The sequence below is a fragment of the Oryzias latipes genome, chromosome 2 (assembly GCF_053564925.1).
Source record: "Oryzias latipes strain Hd-rR chromosome 2, Olatipes_Hd-rR_3.1".
Taxonomy (NCBI): domain Eukaryota; kingdom Metazoa; phylum Chordata; class Actinopteri; order Beloniformes; family Adrianichthyidae; genus Oryzias; species Oryzias latipes.
The window spans coordinates 5,663,358-5,682,501 of record NC_136238.1 but is presented as its reverse complement, the minus strand read 5'-3'; the positions used below and the strand labels follow the sequence as shown (position 1 = coordinate 5,682,501).

The 19,144-nt window shown below is 45.5% G+C and overlaps 1 protein-coding gene across 9 annotated transcripts in view; it reads right to left on the bottom strand.

Moving 5' to 3' along the window:
- Positions 1–19,144, bottom strand: part of ncam2a (neural cell adhesion molecule 2a) — a 321,431-nt gene that overhangs the window by 103,312 nt on the left and 198,975 nt on the right. The gene's annotated exons all lie outside the window — the stretch shown is intronic.

Below are 19,144 nucleotides of genomic sequence, written 5' to 3'. Positions count from 1 at the left end.
TACGCATTACGTCACATTCACAAAAAACAAATTATTGGTTGTTTAAAGCCCCACACTAATGATAATCATGTTGAAGTTGTTTTGGTGATTTTAACATGTTCAAGTAGCATTTTTCTGATGATGAAGGACATATATTAAGAAAACTAAGATTAGATTAAGATTTCAAACATACTTTAAAGGATAGATTGGACAAATAAAAAAATTTAAATATCCAAAAGGACATGTCCATGGTGTCCCACAGGGATCAATACTGGGACTTCAATTATTTATTCTGTGATTTATTTAAGGAATCCAGTTAGTATGTTATTTATATATAATTGAAAGTGGGTCTTTTTTTTTTAAATGTGGCACTGAAAAATCAAAATGGTGTTGCTGGTTTGACATACAGGAAGCTCCATTTTCTCATGACTATCACAACCAAACTGCACCTATTTGTCATTGTTGGTTCTTTGTTTTCTTGTTGTTTCATCTGCTGCCTCCTGAACCTGACTCTGTCAGCAAATATTCTTAGAAGTAGGTCTGACTAATGAATCACAATTTAGGCAAGAAATTACATTTTTTGTTAGAAATGCTGACTTCTACCCTTTGATAAGAGCCGCTGAAGGAGAAGAATACCAATGAGAGTTTAACAATTCTGCACTACTTTCTGTTTCTTTGCTCTGTATCTGTAATTGTGATGAAAACCCGATACGCTTCCATCCTCGTCCTTTATTAATTGAAGGCCAAGTTAATAACAAACACAGAGTGCTTTGCATCTAAAGACCAATTTAATGGCAGAGACCCAAACTGACCTAAAACACTGAAGGAATCCATTAGGAGCAGAGAGACTGAAGGCTCAGGAATCCATATAAGTGACTATAAATCCATCTAACAGTGTCGAAATGTTCATTTGACTCCTAAAACCGTCAGCAGAGCCCGTTACATTCTCAGAGTTAAGTTGGTGTGACTAAACGCCTCGACATGCCAATGCTTTTAGCGGCAGCCATAATCAAAACGTTTGATTGGCAGCGAGTGCAGCGTCCAATAAACACACAGGAAGAGAATAATGCAATCCCATAATCCTGTATTCCATAAAAAGCTCCATTAAAGCCACAGCCACATCCAACACAGCCAACAGAAAGTGGCTTTTGTGTTTGCACATGTAAGAGTGTGGGAAGGTGTGTGTGTGTGTGTGTGTGATCTTTGTGTTTATGAGTGTGTGGGCGGGAGGAGGTTGCATGTAAATGTTTTATCGTGTGTGTGTAAATGTTTTAAGCACACAGAAGCACCTAGGCCTGCAGGCCAAAAACGCTCTTCTTTAATTGTGTTTGATTTTCCGGGGGAATTAAAGGGAATTATTCCCCTGAACCACAAAGACGAGCAGAAACACGAGAGGCGAACGAGAGCGCCAGATAAAATACTAATTACTGCGTTTTGTATTTTGCACAACCTGAGTGTTACACCTTTTTTTTTTTTCTTTTCTTCAAAGATGGCAACAAACTTCACCAAAACACGTTTGCTTAAAAAAAACACAGCACCCCTTCAAGCAGCAACAGTCCTTCATTCGGCGTGGAGCGGCGTGCCGCTTCAGGATAAATAAGCTGGTTGTATTAAGATGGAAATCCTCAAATGCGGTTTACATTTACAACTGGGATTCTGATTTCTGCCGGAAGAACACAGTTCTCCTGTTCTTTCTGCGTTTGGGCAGAACTTCTTCAGAGTTTGAATTTAATAAAAAACCTGAGACGCACTCCAAACATCTCTAAAACAACTGGAAGCAGCTGCATTTCCAGAAAAAACTGCCGGGTTGAATGTTGCTGAATGAAAATGAAACTTAAAGGGGAATAATTGGAACAAAAATAGATAAATAAATGATCAAAGTTGAGCATTAATAAAGTGAAAAAAGCACAAAACCAAAAAGTTGAAAAATGCCAGAGCCGGTTATCAAACCAGCGAGCTTCTGCACCAAGGATTCCCCATTTATTTCAATGGAGGCAGAAATCCTGGAATATCTTGAAAAGTTCAAGGATTTGAACCCTCGTCTACATAGAGACCAACATCAAACGTAAAAGGGCTCCATCCAATTGGTCAACAACGTGAAGGGATTTATTTGATTCACTAAATACTTCAAGCTGCCATAAGATTGTTTTGGCACATTTATTGTAACCCTTTATTGCCATTTTCACCGACTTTTGCGATATGCATAATCCACAGCTTGATTTTGCGATAATGATTAATTTGCGACTTATTGTGCCGGCCAAGTTTACGTCCAGTTTTTCAGGATACGGATGCCGCCATGTTGGAGCCAGACGTCATCCGTAAGCAGCGATTGCTCCGGATTGGTCGGATTCCCTCCATCTGCTATAACCATGCCAGTGTCGGCCGGGGGGGGGGGACATCCTACCGCCGCGGCTTACATGTCAGCCCTATGAAATGATGTTACTTGCATGAGTTACGGTAACAGCAACGGCGTGGCTCCGGCTCCAGTGTTAAAGGATTTCAAGCATTAAAAGAAACCCAACGAGTATTTTTCATAGATTTCAATATTTCTTACAAGAGCTGCCAGATGTTTGTCCCTGAAATGTTTGGAAAAAACAAATAAAGATTCGTGACCATCAAAGAAAGAACATTTGACAAAAAGAAGAAAAACTCCAATGTACGGCCACAAAGGCAGGTAGAAATGAAAATGTGGGCATTAGGAGAATCTGTCAAACGTGTTTTGCGATCTGCCTCTGAAAGCCCACATGTGTTCTTTCCTCCATTTGTCCCTGAAAACAGCAGGCGTGCTTTCATGCTGGCAAACAGAGGCTCCTGTCAGCCAAGCGTGTCCAATCGTGCCGACGTACAATATCCGTCCACGTGGACCATCTCAGCGTTAATCCACGGCTCCTGCATTATCTTCCCGCTCTCCCGCACACCTTCCCCCGTATCTCTGCCTCCTCCAGCCTCCGTGACGGACCTCTGCAGGCGCATTAATGCAGCCACATGCAAACACACAGATGCTTGTGTTCACACAGATGTGGAAGCTGTCAGGAATTAGCATGAAGAGGCGACTCGATCTTATCCAGCAGGTGGCTGAGATGGCATATTTGCTCATTTCTTGCTGTCGCTCACATCCTTTGGAGACAAAGAGCACTTCCATGTAAAAACGAAAACAGCCAGAAGCTCGTTCTAGGAAAACCAAAGCAGTCAAAGTCATTCTCTCGTACAGGTTCATTTCTGCAGCACTAAATGCCAAATTACAGCTCATGCAGGATGGAACGGCTCTGAAATACCAGAGCGTGATCCAGTGGGACTCAGGCTGCAGTAACACACGTCTATTTCTGATGGAAGGACCCACAACCCTGCTGATCCTGAGCCAACAAGGGCCTCTTTATTTACCCTTTAGTGCTGGTGACGGCAAAAAAAACCCACACGCTCTGTAAACTAGAGATACTCTAACGCAGTTAACGTAATTCCAACCGATTCTGATGTGGAGAAAAATATATATAAAGTATTACATACTGACACAAAGTAGGGGATGTGTATTGACCAGAGTCTGGCGATACGATACGTTCAAGATTCTAGTTTCAAGATTTATTCATGTCCTGACATCGTACCAGAATACATTTTCTTTTTTTTTTAAAGTATGACTTAGAAAAAACTACCATCTTCCATTGTAATAAAATTGTAAAATTCAGTTCATTTAATGATCACAATGTTAAGCACTGCAACTGTATCTCACATATACGTTGCTTTTACCCAAATTCATAGTGCTTTTATTTTGGTAACTTAAAAGATAGGAAGGGAACAGTCAACATTGTTTGATTTCCACAATAAAATATTTTTCAGTATATGAAAAATAAAAATAGAATGAATGTTTCTTAACCAATAATGTTCTAAAGTGTGATTGAGGGAATAAAGTTCTGTTTCTTCAACATAAGGTAGATTCTCCAGAACTTTTAAACGGTTCAGGAGTCTGAACGCTGCTTCACAAATAACGGGAAAAAAAAACTCCAATTCTTTCCAGAATAAATAAAGTGATGATGATGAGGATGACTGGATGAAGAGCTTTAATATGGCAGCTCCACTTTCTCACACGTGGAAGTAAACACGGATTTCACCGCTCATCGCCACGGCGTTGGCCTTTTTTCAGAGCGTTGGACACATCAATCTGATCCATCAGAACTAGAATCTGTTGCTGGGACGTTCTGCAGAACTTTGGCCCACTTTGCAGACAGCATTTTGTCTCTGTGCATTAGCTGCTGTGCAGCTGCAGAGCTTCACTGGTTCTGATCTGAGCTACAAAGAACCACAATCCGTGTTTTTATGTGATACTGGCAGCAACACGGAACAGAGTTTCTGTTCTGTACCATCCCAGTAAATCTAAGTAGTTTATGTCTCACAAAACAGAACAAGCTGCTTCTCTGAGATCTTCTTGTTGTTTTGTAGAGCTGTTCGAAGAGGCTCTGTGTTCTCTGCTGCCACCTAGTGGTCAGAGGGTAAAGTAGAAAACAAGAGTCAGCCGCTGAAGAACGCTCAGAAATAATTAGATAAATATCGTCCTGACAGCATTTGGAATCCATACAAGTATCGCGATATATCGCCGAATCGATTTTTTTCCCAACACCTGTAACACACGATTCAAGAGTTACAAAAATTCGGTATGGTAAAGATAATGTTTTTCCTCGTTTTTAACCATCAGCTAACATTGCAGCGGTGACTCCGCCCCTCCCACACCAGCTAAACCCTGTATTTCTGCTGTGGCCTTTGGGAGACACTGGTTTAGCATAACCACGGTTTTTTTTATTGACAGAATGTCAAAGTGACAGAGTCAGACGACACTTGAACACAACCTGAAACTGCATAAATGCATTCAAGAAGAACCTGATGTGGGGTTGGAGAGCACTGGGCGGTGATGCCATCATGCTAAAACGCAAACCGGGACAAAGTATGGAGCCGCAATTATGTCAATGCTACAGAGTAATCCTCCTCTGGCAGCTGTTAGTCCAGAAACGCACCACTCCAGGCGATTGAAGCCGAATGGGAGGGCAGATGAGTTACCCGCCGGAGGAGAGCGGAGCTCCAAGTGTCAGTGCAATCATGGGCCGTGATGGAGGTGAAGGGCGTAAACAGAGCGGCTCGGCTTCTCTATTGCGGCGGCACAATCAGAGCTTCTGGAGATGGGAGGTGATGGAAGGAGCACAGACGGCTTTGGCTGAATGAAATCTAGAGGTGGGGGCACACAAATATTCACCCACATCCCTGTTTTACAGTGCAGCTGTGATGTCTGCGCAGAAACTTTGTCATCTTGTGTCGTCAATCAGACGTTGTTGTCGGGTTTTGCTTTGTGTGTTCACAAATGTACACAACCTCATCATCTGCTCACATTGATGGAAAATAAAAGAGGAAAATAGAAACTGGACAGAAGACTCCGCTGCCTCGACCACAAACATTTTCCAGCTTTTATCAGGTTTCTCAAGCTTGTCACTAATCTTTCTTATCCTCCTGCAGCCTGAGGTCTGCCGTTTCTTCATTCTTTCCCTCTTTTTTTATCCTGTTTTTTTTTTTAGCCTCTTTTCCGCTGTGAAGATCGAAGGTTCATACCTGACAAAGAGGGAGAACCGAGGCGGTTTTATCGCGTCTTTCCGGGCTGAACGTCGGTGATGACATCATCGGGGATGACGAGTGAGGCAGCTAGTCGGCCTCTCACGGACGATCAGACAAACAGCCGCCGCCTCTTCACCCGACCGAGTACCGGTTCAACAGCAGACTCTGGAATGACGGGATTCTTGTTTATTGAAGGTTTTTCCTCACGTAGGTCAGCCTCACTGCTATTCCGGCTTCCCTTCTCAGGTCAGACGGCATCAGAGGTCAACAGGCAGTGGAAGCTGCAGCTGATTTCAGAGGAGAAGCAGCTGCAGGCGGTTTATTGATGTGCGGCTGCAGCCCAGTCATTTTCAGTAAACGGTCGGAGACTACCGTCTCGTGTCAATAACTTTCCTGGAGATTCTCCAGCGGGCCGGGGACAGATTTTCTTCTGATGATGTCAGAGAAGCTCCAAATTTCCCCCAATTCTGTCTGCACAGACGACTGGCTCTCTGAAAGCAGAGCCGGGGCCTCCTGCCTCTGCGGGAGGGGTGACTCCAGGAGAGACGGGGAGGTAAATCCTTCAGGCTTTGAAGGCGGGATCTTGTTTTCTGCTTAGACGACTCGTGGGCCGACGGGACAGACGAGCAGAGCGGCGAGCGCCGGGACAAAACACAGAACAGCCGCCGTGTCTAAGAATGAGCCCATAACTGGCCTCATTTCACCACCTTTGTGGTTTAATGGCAGCCGTGGCATGTGTGTGTGTGTGTGGGGGGTGGGGGTGGGGGTGCATACAGAGGATTGTGTCATGAGGAGTCATCGCAGCCCCGAACAGCAGGAATGAGGCTGAGCTGCTGTCAGCAGAGGGAGCGTGGGCGTTCAGCCTGTCTGCCGTCATCTGGCTCTCCCCCATCCCTGTCAGGGCAGCCCAGCCGCTCTCCCCCATCTGCAATTATACCCCCATTAAGCATCTTTAACCCTCGGAGCCCAAATCTGCCAGGAGGGTTGGAACCGAGAGGATAAATCACCAAGTTTGAGAAGAATTCCACTTCAATGGAAGCTGCAAGAAGCCCTTGCGGGGTCATCCGGACCCCACAAAACAGCACAAGGGTTAAGGTTGTGTAGCAGTGACCCGCCCAGTAGCCTGGCGGTGTCTAAAAACCTGCACACATTATACATTTTTGGACAACACGACTTCCAAGAAACATAGCAAGGGAAAAGCATTAAGCCCCCAAAACGAAGGTCCAAGTGATCCAACCACAGCTGGAGTCTTCGTCGGATGAAGAGCATCACCGGCGTCTCCACATTTGGACCCAAGGTGGCCGGGATCGCTAAGGTGGCGCCCAGTAATCCTCATCAGAGTTCCCACGCTGCTACCGTACAATTTCCAGCAATCGGACGGGGGCGTGGCTGGAGGTCTGAAAGACTTAAATCGATGATCAGGCGATTTCGGGGACCTGAGAGACCCGCCTAGTGGTCAATCGTCGCGCTGTTGCCTTCCTGCCACCGGACCGCCACTGCGCGACCTCCAACTGTGGCCAGGCGGTCGCTGACCGACGTCAAACAAACCATCGGGTCGCCGTAACTATGTAGACATTCACTGCCTTTACTCCACACCCGTTTGACCTCAGTCTCTATGTGGGAGCACCCCCCCCCCTTTTTTTTTTTACTGTGTCACATTGTCTATGAATCTCAACCTATGTTTAGCTCAGGACAGAGACGGCAGCAGATTCAGCTGCTTCCTGGTAAAAGATGTTCATCAGTTTAGCTTTCAGCCTGTCAGAATCGCTCTGACAAGGTGCAATTCTGCCAGTCAGATCACCAAAAAGACTGAAAATGCAGCTTCTGTTTCACTGTTTTCACTTCCTCTGTTGTTTGAGTGGAGTTGCCAGAGAAAAAAAGAAAGAATAACAACAACAAATCTGTGAGAAGAGGGAAAAAACCCAGAAGAGTTGATCACTTTTCTCCCTAATCGCTGAAACTTTGTCAAAGTCATCTTCAGCGTTCCCAGTGGTCTTTTAAATGTGATTGTGCGTTTTTTTATTCCAAAAATCCCCAAAAAAACTGTTCTTTTTTTAGGACAAAGTTTCTGCAGAGCGGCAGGAGTTCATCAGGAATTCACCTCAGAGTTGGGTTGTGGCCATCTTTTAATCTAAATCACAACAATTGGAACAAAGAAATACTCAGAATTTTTAACTCAATTTTCCTAATAAATGTCCATCATCAGAAAAAAAGCCACAAGAACAAGTTAAGAACAAAAATCGGGTCCTTAAAGTTTGGGTCCATCACCTTTTTCTCTTAAACTTTGAAACAACTGCAAAAAACGTAGGAGGGACTATCATGGTCTGGGAGTGTGTTGGCAGATTTGTGACAAAGATTTTTCTGTCATTTTCTGAAAAGTTTCTTGCTACTTTGTTTGAGAAAGAATTACCGTGAAATTATGAGATAAACAGTCTGCTATTATTGTGTCGTATGGGTTTGTGCAAGTTATTAGTTCTTGGTCTTAGATTTTGTCAAATAAATTTCCCGTCAAAATGCGACTTATAGTCCAGTGCGACTTATCTGTGTTTTTTTCTACTTTATAATGCATTTTTGGGCTGGTGCGACTTATACTCCGCAGCGACTTATAGTCCAGAAAATACGGTATGTGTACAGACTTTTCTGTCATGTATCCGGCGCACACATCACGTTAAAGTTACGTAATTGACGCACAAATCAGTAATGAACTGCGTAAAAAAACAGCCCAATAATCACACGGTTCATGTTCTACGTTAGTTCTGTAACATGATTACAAATGTTGTCATTTTATTCTACTTCTACACTTCTTGCATCCACTTGGTTCTTTATAGACATGAACATTCTGTGAAGTAGGTGCTGAAACCTGTTATTTACACGTCATTTGCACATCTGCACATCTGCCTTGTGATGTCCTTAACCATCCGACCTGGGAAGGCCTCACGCGCCCGCAACCATTTCCGTGTTCTTTGCGTGGTTTATTCCTACTTCCTCTGTGGTTTTGAGGTGGTTCTTTCCTGATACATCTGTGAACGTTTCACGAATGACCAATTTTCATCCTCTAAATGGACGTAGAGGCTGTTTTTATGCGGCCTTTAAAAGCTACAGACAGACCGGGCATTTAACGCGTGTTCCTGAACGCACGTCTAGGTCATTGTGTTCACACTGGGCGAGCAGGGAGGGGCTTCTTCTGCTTCTACCGTTAGTGCTGGTGTGAAATGTCGACGCGGTGTAGATTTTGTCAATGTTACGCGTGAACGCGAGAGTTTTGAACATGGAAGGCCCAAACGATCGTTTCACCCTCCTATTTCATCTTAGTTCAGAGTCAGAGAGTCTTGTCAGTCGGAAACATTCAAATCCTCTCAGGCCCCGCCTCTTTTCTCAATGTTTTCCTGCATTTGGATGTTTTACTCTGAGCCGACTTTCAGAGCAGGACGTTCCCAAATTTACCAACTGTACTAAATTCTCCTCGTTCATCGGAATGCCGTGCAAATGGAGGATGGATGACGACTCCGTGCTGCGTTCCTGTAATGCCGAACGGAATGTCGTTGTTCTGACAAAAGCAGACGGATGAAAGAATTCCTCGTCTTCTTCTTCTGTCGTTCTCTGATCTGCAGATCAGTCGTTCCGAGCGTTCATTATTCCCTTTTCTCCCATTCCTCCCACTCCACCACCTTTGTCTTTCCGTGCCTCCTTTTGGCACTCGCTTTTTATTTTCCTCAAGTCTGCCTTTCATCCCACCCCATTGTGCTGTGCGTCAGCGGCCCACCTCTGCCGTCTGATCCCTCGTATCTCCAGCTGCGGTGCTCCAGAATGAGCGTGTGACGTGACGGGGGCAGCGGCTGCTGCTCCGACCTCGGCCCACCGGCGGCTGCCGATGCCGGTGCTGATATCGGTTTTCTCTGATCCCAATTTCCTCATAAGCATCAGAGGTGGTGGGGGTCTCACATCCATGTGGATTAAAGAAAAAGACCCACATGAAACCCGTGTGAGGTTTAAAGTCTCTAGTCATTACTAAGGTGTGAGTACTGTCTCCTTGCAGACCACGCCCAAATGCTGCACGCACGGGGCGTGCACGTGACCCGTCCGTGCTCGTAGGACACTGTAGGGGGTCCACACACTCTGTCTAACTTTCTCATTTCCAACAGGCTGCAGCGAGCAAGGAGCCAACAGGACTAACGGGCTCCCGGTCCAGTCCGCAGGATTTGGGGGGTTGAAAAAATGACAAATCTGTACAAATATAGTGTTCTCGCCGAACACGATTCTCGTGGCGTCCAGTTTCAATGTTAGGTCAACGTGCAGACGGGCGTGACCCGTTGTTGGCGGTGTGATTCTAGTGTGTTGTGTGTTTACAGTAAAAAAAAAAGATGATGATGTTGATGATGTCATCAGTGGGTGGAGTCCAAAACCTACCAAGAGGAGAATGTGATTTTTCTTTTCTTGGAGACAATAAAAAAATGTTCCTCTAATTTTATTTTCTTCTATGGACTAATGCGGGACAGCAAGTCGTCAAACTGGGTCACAGAGGGACGGAAGTCCCGCTGAAAGTGTCTGTTGCTCCTCCCACACAGTTTGCCCCTCCTACACAGTTTGCTCCTCCCACACGTCTGGCGGAGTTTCTAGATGCATTTTGGGGCGGATGGCGTTTGGTTTGAACGCTGCATTGCCAAATGTGAGAAAACTCTGGGTCTTTCTGAAGATCCAACTTCCAAGCAGCCCAAACAATCGATGATGCCATCGCGACCTCTGACCCCCTGCAGGAGGCCAGTGGCTTCTTCAGAAAGAGGGCAAAGGTCGCTCCGCCATGCTGGACAGACCAGCAAACGCGCTCAGACTTAATGCAGCTCTATTAAATATTCATCGTTTTCGACCAGCGTTCGTTGAGTTTGTTGGATCGGGAAAACCTTGGTCGCCGTGTACAGCGGGCTGCCTGTGCGGCATTGAACGGGGCAGAAAACTCCATGTCATGAACTTTTATTGGGAATTGATGAATGGATCCATTAGATAATGGATTATTTACAACAGCTACAGGAACTGCTTATGTGACTGTAGCAAGCAGAAGCCCAAACCTGATCAATAGACACTTGTACATTGAACAGAGCAGCAGTGTTCAGTCCATTTTGAAAAAGCCCTCCGTTAGCATCCATCGATTCGCTCCTTTATTTATTCAAACGTTGTTTTTGTGGGGGTGGGGGGGGCCTCCCTGCAGAAACCCGTATCGAGCATCGGCTCAGCCATCAGTGCTCCACGCCGCATCCATCCCAGCAGCTTATAAAGGAGCGCCGTGACGCCCCCGAAAGGGCACGACAGACGCCACACACCAATCATCTCACTTTCAGGCCTTTCTGGAAATATTGACCTTGATTGTGGCTACAGATTCCAGCTGGTTGCCACGGGAGACGGGCATCTCCTGCAGCGCCGGCTGAAGGTCAAGTCATTATCTAACATGAACTGTATTCATAAACAAACAGACTTTGTTGAAAGTCAGGGAGCAGAAGGCGCCGGGGAACGGCGGCGGACTGGATCGGGGGTGGGGGGAGCGCCACTGAGCGGCTTTTTGCTGACACATGCAGTAATCAGGACGCCGTTCGATGGGTTAATTAATAGGCTGTCATGATGTTGTATGTGACGCCGCCGTACACGACGCTCTGGAACGCTGAGGTAAGCGCATTTTGGAGGAATCTGTCTGCTGGCGCGGGCTGACGGATGATAGTGGCGAACTGACATGCACGAGCCGCCGCCGCCGCTCTGCACGGCTCAACAACAGCTGTCAGGGCCTGCAACAGATAAGGGTCTGCCAACACGTATGTTTGGGAATGCTCAGCTCTGGATATGGATCTGCACTCCTGAGGTGTAGGAACCAAAACAATCAGACTGATTAGGGGCGTGTCGCACAGCCGCTACGTACATTTAGCGCCTATTGCACGGATGAAAACTGGTCATAGGTGAAATTTTCACAGATGTATCACGAATAACCACGTTAAAAACCACAGAAGTACGAATAAACCACGCAAAAAACACGTAAACCAACATAGATCATGAACCGTGTCATTATTCTGCCGTTTATTTGCAAAATCAAAGATTTGAAACGGTTTCCTCCTTTCTGGATGGAGAATGGAGGCACAAAGGAGACGGTGAGCTAAACTAGGACTAGTTAGCAGGTTAACGGTGACGGTTCTGCTCTGCAGCAATGACTTCATGGTCACTGATGTAACAGAACCGACAGATTCAGGAACCACGTTCTCCAAACAGAGACGGCTGTCATCACTTCCTGTCTGAACGCAGAAGGGCGGCAGATTGTGACGGAGCGGGAGCTGAGACTCGTCAGCGTTCTACATCACACGGTGTGAGATGTGCTCGCCATTCTGCTGTCATGTGGTTCAGGCTGATGACACCCTGTCAGGGCGTAAGTCTGGCTCTGCTTGATCCGGGTTGGGGGTGTAAAACCTGCGTCGGCTCTCTTTTCACAGGGGAAGACGCAGGATGGGCTAAAGACGTGGAAAAATGACTCAAACGCAGGGAAAAACCAGGCCGACACGACCTCGACGCGGTTCCTGTCTGGTGTTTTTTTTTGCTGATTGATGTCAACGTGAAAAGAGGGGCGTTTAACTGCAGGAAATGGGAGGGAGGGGGGGCTGTCACCAGGCATCAACCAGCAGCGTGCTAAGTGTTCCCCCCACTGTGTTCTCCAAAGCGCTGCTCACAGAAAACCGCTGGAGTGGTGAAGTGACAGCTGACCGGCCGTAAAGAGCCGGCGTGCTGCTGTGACGCCAAACGCCGCCAACCCTCCACTCAAACAGAACTTGAGCGTTCTGCAGCTTCTTGATGTTTCATAAAAAAAAAGATTCTATGAGTCCGTTTGGAATGACACGCTTCTAGACTCACCGGTATTTAATCCAAGCAGAAAAACTTCTAAAAGCCCCCCCTCTAATCGTCTTTAGATCTATTTTCAAAGCGCTTCCAGTAAATTTCCAGTAAAACTGTAGCGGCTGGGTTGGTAAGGGGAGAGGCTACAATGCAGGAATCCAGGGTTCGATTCCCGGAGCGGGACAAACAATGGTACTGGGTCAATTACCATATCAATGGCGAGCAATGAACATCACCCAGTGAGGGCCCTTAGGCAACGCCCTTAACGCTACTGCCTCCCGAGCGCGGTTAGGCTGCAGCTCACCCCTCCCCCAGGGGATGGGTCAAAATTGTGGGATCAATAAAGTATCAATTAAATATGATGGCACCGTTTTGAGCCAAAATCAAAAAACCCGCAACATGGCATTAAAAAGCCCCACGCCTCACCTCACTGTCGCCGAGAGCTCTCCGTTTACACTCTCTCCTGCTAGCTTACAGCCCCTCACACCACCAACCCCCCCATCAGCGGTGTAACAGATATCAGATCTGTCCAGCCGTCCAGGTTAGATCCAGACTCAGTTCAGACGAGGAAAACAAAGATGTTCATGGATCTGTCAGGATCTTTTTCAAACAGCATTTTTTTATTCATGTAAGTAAAGAAATGCTCAGAAATACGGTTGAAATCTTAATTTTCTTTCTATCTGTCCTCCGTCGTCAGAAAATGCCACAATAATATTTTGTGTCTTTAAAATAGATCACAATGTGTTCTTATTTATTAAAACTTTCACATATATTTGTTTTCATTACTTTTTAAATCCAAAATTCTAGTTTCCTGAAAGTGTAACTTCAGGACCCATAGGGGGCGTCACTGAGCTGTACTTTGGCCTGGCGTTGACGTTTTGCTAAATCAGTTAGCTTACCCATAATTCACAGTACGTGTGTAGCGTTATTTTATTTTGAAAATGAAGCCGATCGTCATTCTTAGTCTTTTTTTGGTGAAGCTTGCCGAGAGAAATGCCATTTAAATCTGAATTTTCTTTATAAATGTCGCAGAAAAACATGTTAGATCGAGCTTTTTCATCGGATCTTGGAAAATCCCAGAGGCCAAGGACAGCTTGATTCAACTCGGACACCCGATTCCAAACACAAACCGATTCCATCGGATTGTGTTTGGAACCGGGTGTCCGAGGCTGTTGACACTTGACCGACCCAGACCCACAATGATGAGGGGCGGGGTTTGCTCAGACAGTTTCAACTGCACTAAAACTACTGCTGCAGGGGGTAAAACTGTCCTATCCAGTCCTCCCCCCACAGTTCTTTAGCAACGGTCCACATATTCGGAGACCCTGTTGAAACGCATGGCAGGAACGTGGTGGTAGGTTCATGGTGTGGGTTCAACTCCTTGCTTTGGGTTGAATAAAGGACATTCTGGTATTAATAGGCCAAACGTGTAACTTCAGGGGCTGCATTTCCCAATCTAAAGGCTGAATCTATCGGATTTTGACGCACGACCAACAGAGGATTCAACACGATTAAAATCGGTCAAATATTGACGAGTAAATGAAACGGTAATAAAGAGGAAATTGGACTAAAGCCCATGTATTTATATACCTACATTTTGCACCTTTTTTGTGTATGAAATGTCGGTCTGTCATGATCCAGGAGTGATATTCGTCATACGTGTTTCTTGCGTTCGTCAAATTGTGTCGACGTCCGTCGAGGGTTTCAGCCATTTTAAACGTTAAAAAATTTCGTTCGATGGAGAATTACGCATTTTACACATAGTTATATACGTATACACAATTATTACGTAAATGTTGTGCAGTTGTGCTTGATTTTAGCAAGATGCAAATGTGTGTCTTTCCACGACCGTTGCGCGTTCGTCTAAAGGACTTTTCATGCATGAACCACTGATGTTTATCTTTTAAATCACGTATCGGTGTGTTAAAATGACATCATTGAGAATTGCATATCAACAGGTTAATACTCTCACGGTTCATGTTCTACGTTGGTGTACGTGTACTTTGAGTGGTTTATTCGTACTTCCGTGGTTTTAACGCGGTTCGTTCCTTATACATCTGTAGAAAATTCACGTGGAGACCCCAACTTTTCTCATTTTCCCCGTATATTCAAATATGACCGATTTTCCTCAGTGCAATATGCGCTAAATGTACGTAGCGGCTGTGCAACACGGAGTTTAAGCTACAGACAGACCCGGCGTTTGACGCATCTGAACACACATCTAGGTCGTGTCATTCACAGTGTGCGAGCAGGGAGGGGCTTCTTCCGCTTCTACTGTTTACCAGCTCATATCTGCCACCTACAGTTGGAACGTGTTAAATATGATGTGTTTTTTCCCCACGTAGATTCACGTATGACCAGTTTTCATCTGTGCAATAGACGCTATATGTATGTAGCGGCTGTGCGACATGGCCTTAAGGAAACAAACTAATTTCATTCAAAAACATCTCTGTTTAAAGCCTGGATGATAAACAGGAAGAAGCGTGAAAAGCCTCGCCGTCTTTCCCTGCTGGCTGAGGAGGAGATGAAGATGCCTCTGTGGAGGCTCTGTTCGCCGTTGATCGTCGTGTTTGGTGTTTGGTCGGGGCGGAGGGGTATAAAGCAGGCTCACACAGCTGCTGTGCTGCAGTGGTTTGACGGTAACGAGCATCCGGGGCGTCCGAGTCGGAGAGAAGGGACGACAACCTTTGAGTTTACAGAACGGCGTCTGACTCCAGCAGGTCAGACAGCTGACACGCCCGCTGCATCAATTAGACGGCGGACTTCCAGGTCTCCGGCCGTCTCACCTGTGTGCGTTGATGAGCTGCCGGTTCTATTGCCGTTGCAGCGCTCCTTCCATCTCTGTTGCTCTTTTTCCGCCTTTAGTCGTTGTCTAGCTGCAGCCTGGAGGCGTACGATGTCTGTCTTGCTAGCAAAGCAGCAGCACCCGCTTGCTGAGCGGCTAACGCTCTTGATCCGGCGGTGGAGCGCGGCTCTTTGACGCCAAATCCTTGCATTTAGTGACAGGAGGGTGTGGGTTCCTGCAAGCCGGCGTCACAGCCACGAATACATAAGAATGGCTGATCAGTTTCATGATCTATCGTTCCATCCCACCCCCTCTGTTTCTGTCATCCCTCTTTCTTCACCCTCAACACCTCCTTGAGGTTTCTTTCTTTTGTTTCCATAGAAACTAGGTCTCGTCCCGTTCCTTCTCTCATTGCTGCTCGCTTTCCCCGCTGGATAGACTTCTGGAAAAGTGTTATTGCTTCAGAAACACCAGAAGCTGCTGCTCGCAGTTTCAAATGCGTCTCAAAAACACAGCAGTCAGACGGGAGGAAGACGTGGAGATGAAGAGGACCCAGAAAGACGCGCTAAGCAGCTCGTTAGGGATGTTTGAGAGGCGCCGAGTCGTCAATCAAGATTTCCTCTTTGTTTTTTACTGATCAAATGTAGATTCTTCTGCAGATTTCTTTCTTCCACTAATGTTCCTGCTTCATTCACTTTTTGGCATTGAACCCTAAAAGTGTTTCTTTGTTGATCGTTTAACTATTGCAAACTGAGAAATAGATATAAATGACCCAACCGGGGGTCAAATGTCTGCAAGCGGGTCATATTCAGAAAAATCTCTGCATTCTTCATTAAGAAAACGAAGGACGAGAAACAAATCCATTAAAAAAAAAATCATGATGCACTGTGAATTATGGGTAAACTCAAAATGATCATGCTAGATTAATGTGTCGCCCCCTATGGGTTCTGGAGTGACACTGCAATAAGCAAAAAAGCTCCAAATGTGTTTGTGCTTTAGGGCTAAATGGTGAAAAATGTGCACAAAAAATGTTGAATTTTGGAAGGGATGAATATAAATAGAGTATTTTGTGGAGTTTGAGTCAGGGGTGCGACTTATACTCTGAAAAATGCTGCATATATTTCATAAAATGTGGCAGTTTTACTTGGTGAAAGACCCACTGGAGTGAAGTGAAAACTGCGTTTCTGAGTTTTTCTTGAGGGCTGTAAGCTAGCGGGACAGCTTATAACCAGGGAAATAGGGGCGGGGTTGCTGCATGCAAATGGTCCCCCCCACCTCACAGGTGATTTTCTAAGTGTTTGTTTTAGATCTTCCTGAAAAGCTAAAGGGAAATCATCGTTTATCGTCGTCTCACGGTATCAGCGTTGATGTTGAAGAGCGTCTCTCCACACATGCAGAAGCTCTGATTCATTAGCAAAGTCTTATTTACAATCATGCCCTTTACCCAAAAAGGCCAAGGCTGAAAGGGAAAGCTAACGGATGAGGTGGAGGATCTGCTTTCAGGCCAAAATGGAATCAGGAGTCTAGTTTGTGCATGGAACTGGATCTGCACTGGAAAACTCCTGTCTTTATAAAGAAAACAGCAGAAATACAGACAAAGGTTTGGACTCTACGAGTTCACTACATGACCACGCATTTCCATCACATGTACAGAAGATCTTTGGATGCAAACGTTTAACCAGCCGTCAGCAGCCATTGGACAACACTTCAGGGCCAACGACCCTGAAATATTATTTATCTGTCAAAATTAAGAAAAAAGCAGAAAAACTCGCGGCTGATGTACGAACTAACGGTCCACTTCAGTCAGACAACTCATGCAGTAATAATATTATTTATTGTCACATCTTTGTTTTGCTTTCAAATTCTTTGTTTGAATTTAGATTCCTTTAACTTTGCATTTCACATTCCTCCAGTTGGCATTTCACATTCCTTTAGTCAGCATTTCACATTTTTTTAGTTTTGGCATAAGACTCCGTGCAATTCCATGAGACAAATTTCCATAAACTTTTGGGTAATAACTACCCCTAACGGAGCTCACAGATGGAAGCCGGGGAGGAGGGTGGGGCGACAAACGCAGCGCTTCAATAAAGACGGATGAACAGCTTACACACGCTGGACAGGTGAGTTGATTAACTGAACCGCCCTAGGGGAAACTGAAGTAAATGCCTGCCTGAGTTGCCTGCCCGAAATTGCTCCCAAGGTCGCTCACTTTTGACACCAAATGCTGATGGAGACAACATGCAACACTACGATGTTTACACAATAAACGTCACTTAAGACTCAAAGACGTGTGTCCTAAGTCTATTAAACCAGCAGAGGCCGATGCGCAGAAAAGCAGCCGATAGAATTTCGTTCACTGCGTAAAAACGGTTAAAGAGTTACGGGAGTTCAAAGAGCGTTTGTCGTTTTGCCGTCACCTGTGACTGCTATGGTGTTAAAGGGTTAAAGGGTCAATTTAACAGAACTAAATCATTTCAAAGCCAATCAGGCGCTCGTACCAAACAATATAAGATAATTCAGTCCCTAAAACGCTGCTCCACAGCGGGATTTGTCTGAAAGAAAGAGCATAAAAAATAAAACACAATCAAACGGAAGGAAAAGTTCTAGTTACTGACATCCAGTGAAGCTGAAGAATCAAAGCCGTGTCTCTGTACAATGATCTATCAGTGACGGATGACTTTGAAGAACTTTAGAAGAACTCTGCAGGAAGTTGGTCGACTGTGGAGAGACGAACTTCTTCAAACTGATGTAAAGGAGGAAATGATCCAAAGCGGAGTGTCAAACACTCAGAACAGAGCCGCCGTGCACGCAGTCATCATTTCATCATCATCGAGCGCTACGTCTGGTGGCAACAACGGCGTCCGTCCATGGGGAGCATCAGAAAGGTCAAAGGAGCAGAGTCACAGACAAGCCAGTAAGGACGCTAAATGCCCAAGCACGGTGGTGGCAGCACTGTTATTAGGGGAATCTGTTAGCTGAGGATCCTAAATTAAATTCTTATGACTGAAACCACAGATGCAGGCAGAAGGGGTGTGTCTTAAGTCCAGGTCACGCCGCCAAACCCAGAGAGACATCTCTGGAAAGATCTGAACTCGTCTGAACGTTCATGTCTCCTCTATGCAGATGACTTCAAACATTTCTGCAAAGAACCGAAACAAACGTCTCTAAAGAAACGGAGACGAAGGTTTAAGGGATGCTAATAAAACACCTGCAGACTCAGATAACAGAGGTTTTTTTTTTATCTTTTAGTAATAAATGACGCGACGTAACAGATCCAACATTTTCTGTTTGGCTCCTCCTGTTTGGTGGTCTCCAGAGAAGTTTGGAGGCCGCTTGACGTGGATTATTTGCTTAAATGACACTCGTCAAAACACAAGCCTGCTGGCAGCGCGGAGCTGCAATTTAACCAGGTTATTAAAGCTTTCATCCATTTCACTTCTGTTTATACTAAATGGATAACAGCCAAAAAGACGGATTTCCATTTTATTCTAATTCACTGGCTCATTCCGACGCACTCATTTTCTCTGACGCTCCTCATTCCACAACATCCATCTGCATCAAGCGCTTCTCTTTCATCCTCTGTTAGCTTCATTTCATCTCCCTCTCTCTCTCTGAGGACCGGCAGAAAACAGGAGGCTGCTTTTTGAGTCGCAGCGCCGTTCATGTTTGCAGCAAAGTGGAGAGTAATGGGGAAACATTCACGTAATTAAGGGAAAAAAATTAATTACTGCCTGCAAACCGGGTTACTCTGCAGGATTCGACGTGCAACGACGCTCGTCAACGAGGGACCAAACGGGTTTTCGTTGGTTGAAGGATTCGGCCTGTTGAGCTTTCGACTAAAACTGATATTGCTCGCCATTTTTGTTGCACTGCTGATGTTAGCTGGGTGTGTGGGGGGGCTGTAAGCTAGCAGGAGAGAGTGTAAGCAGA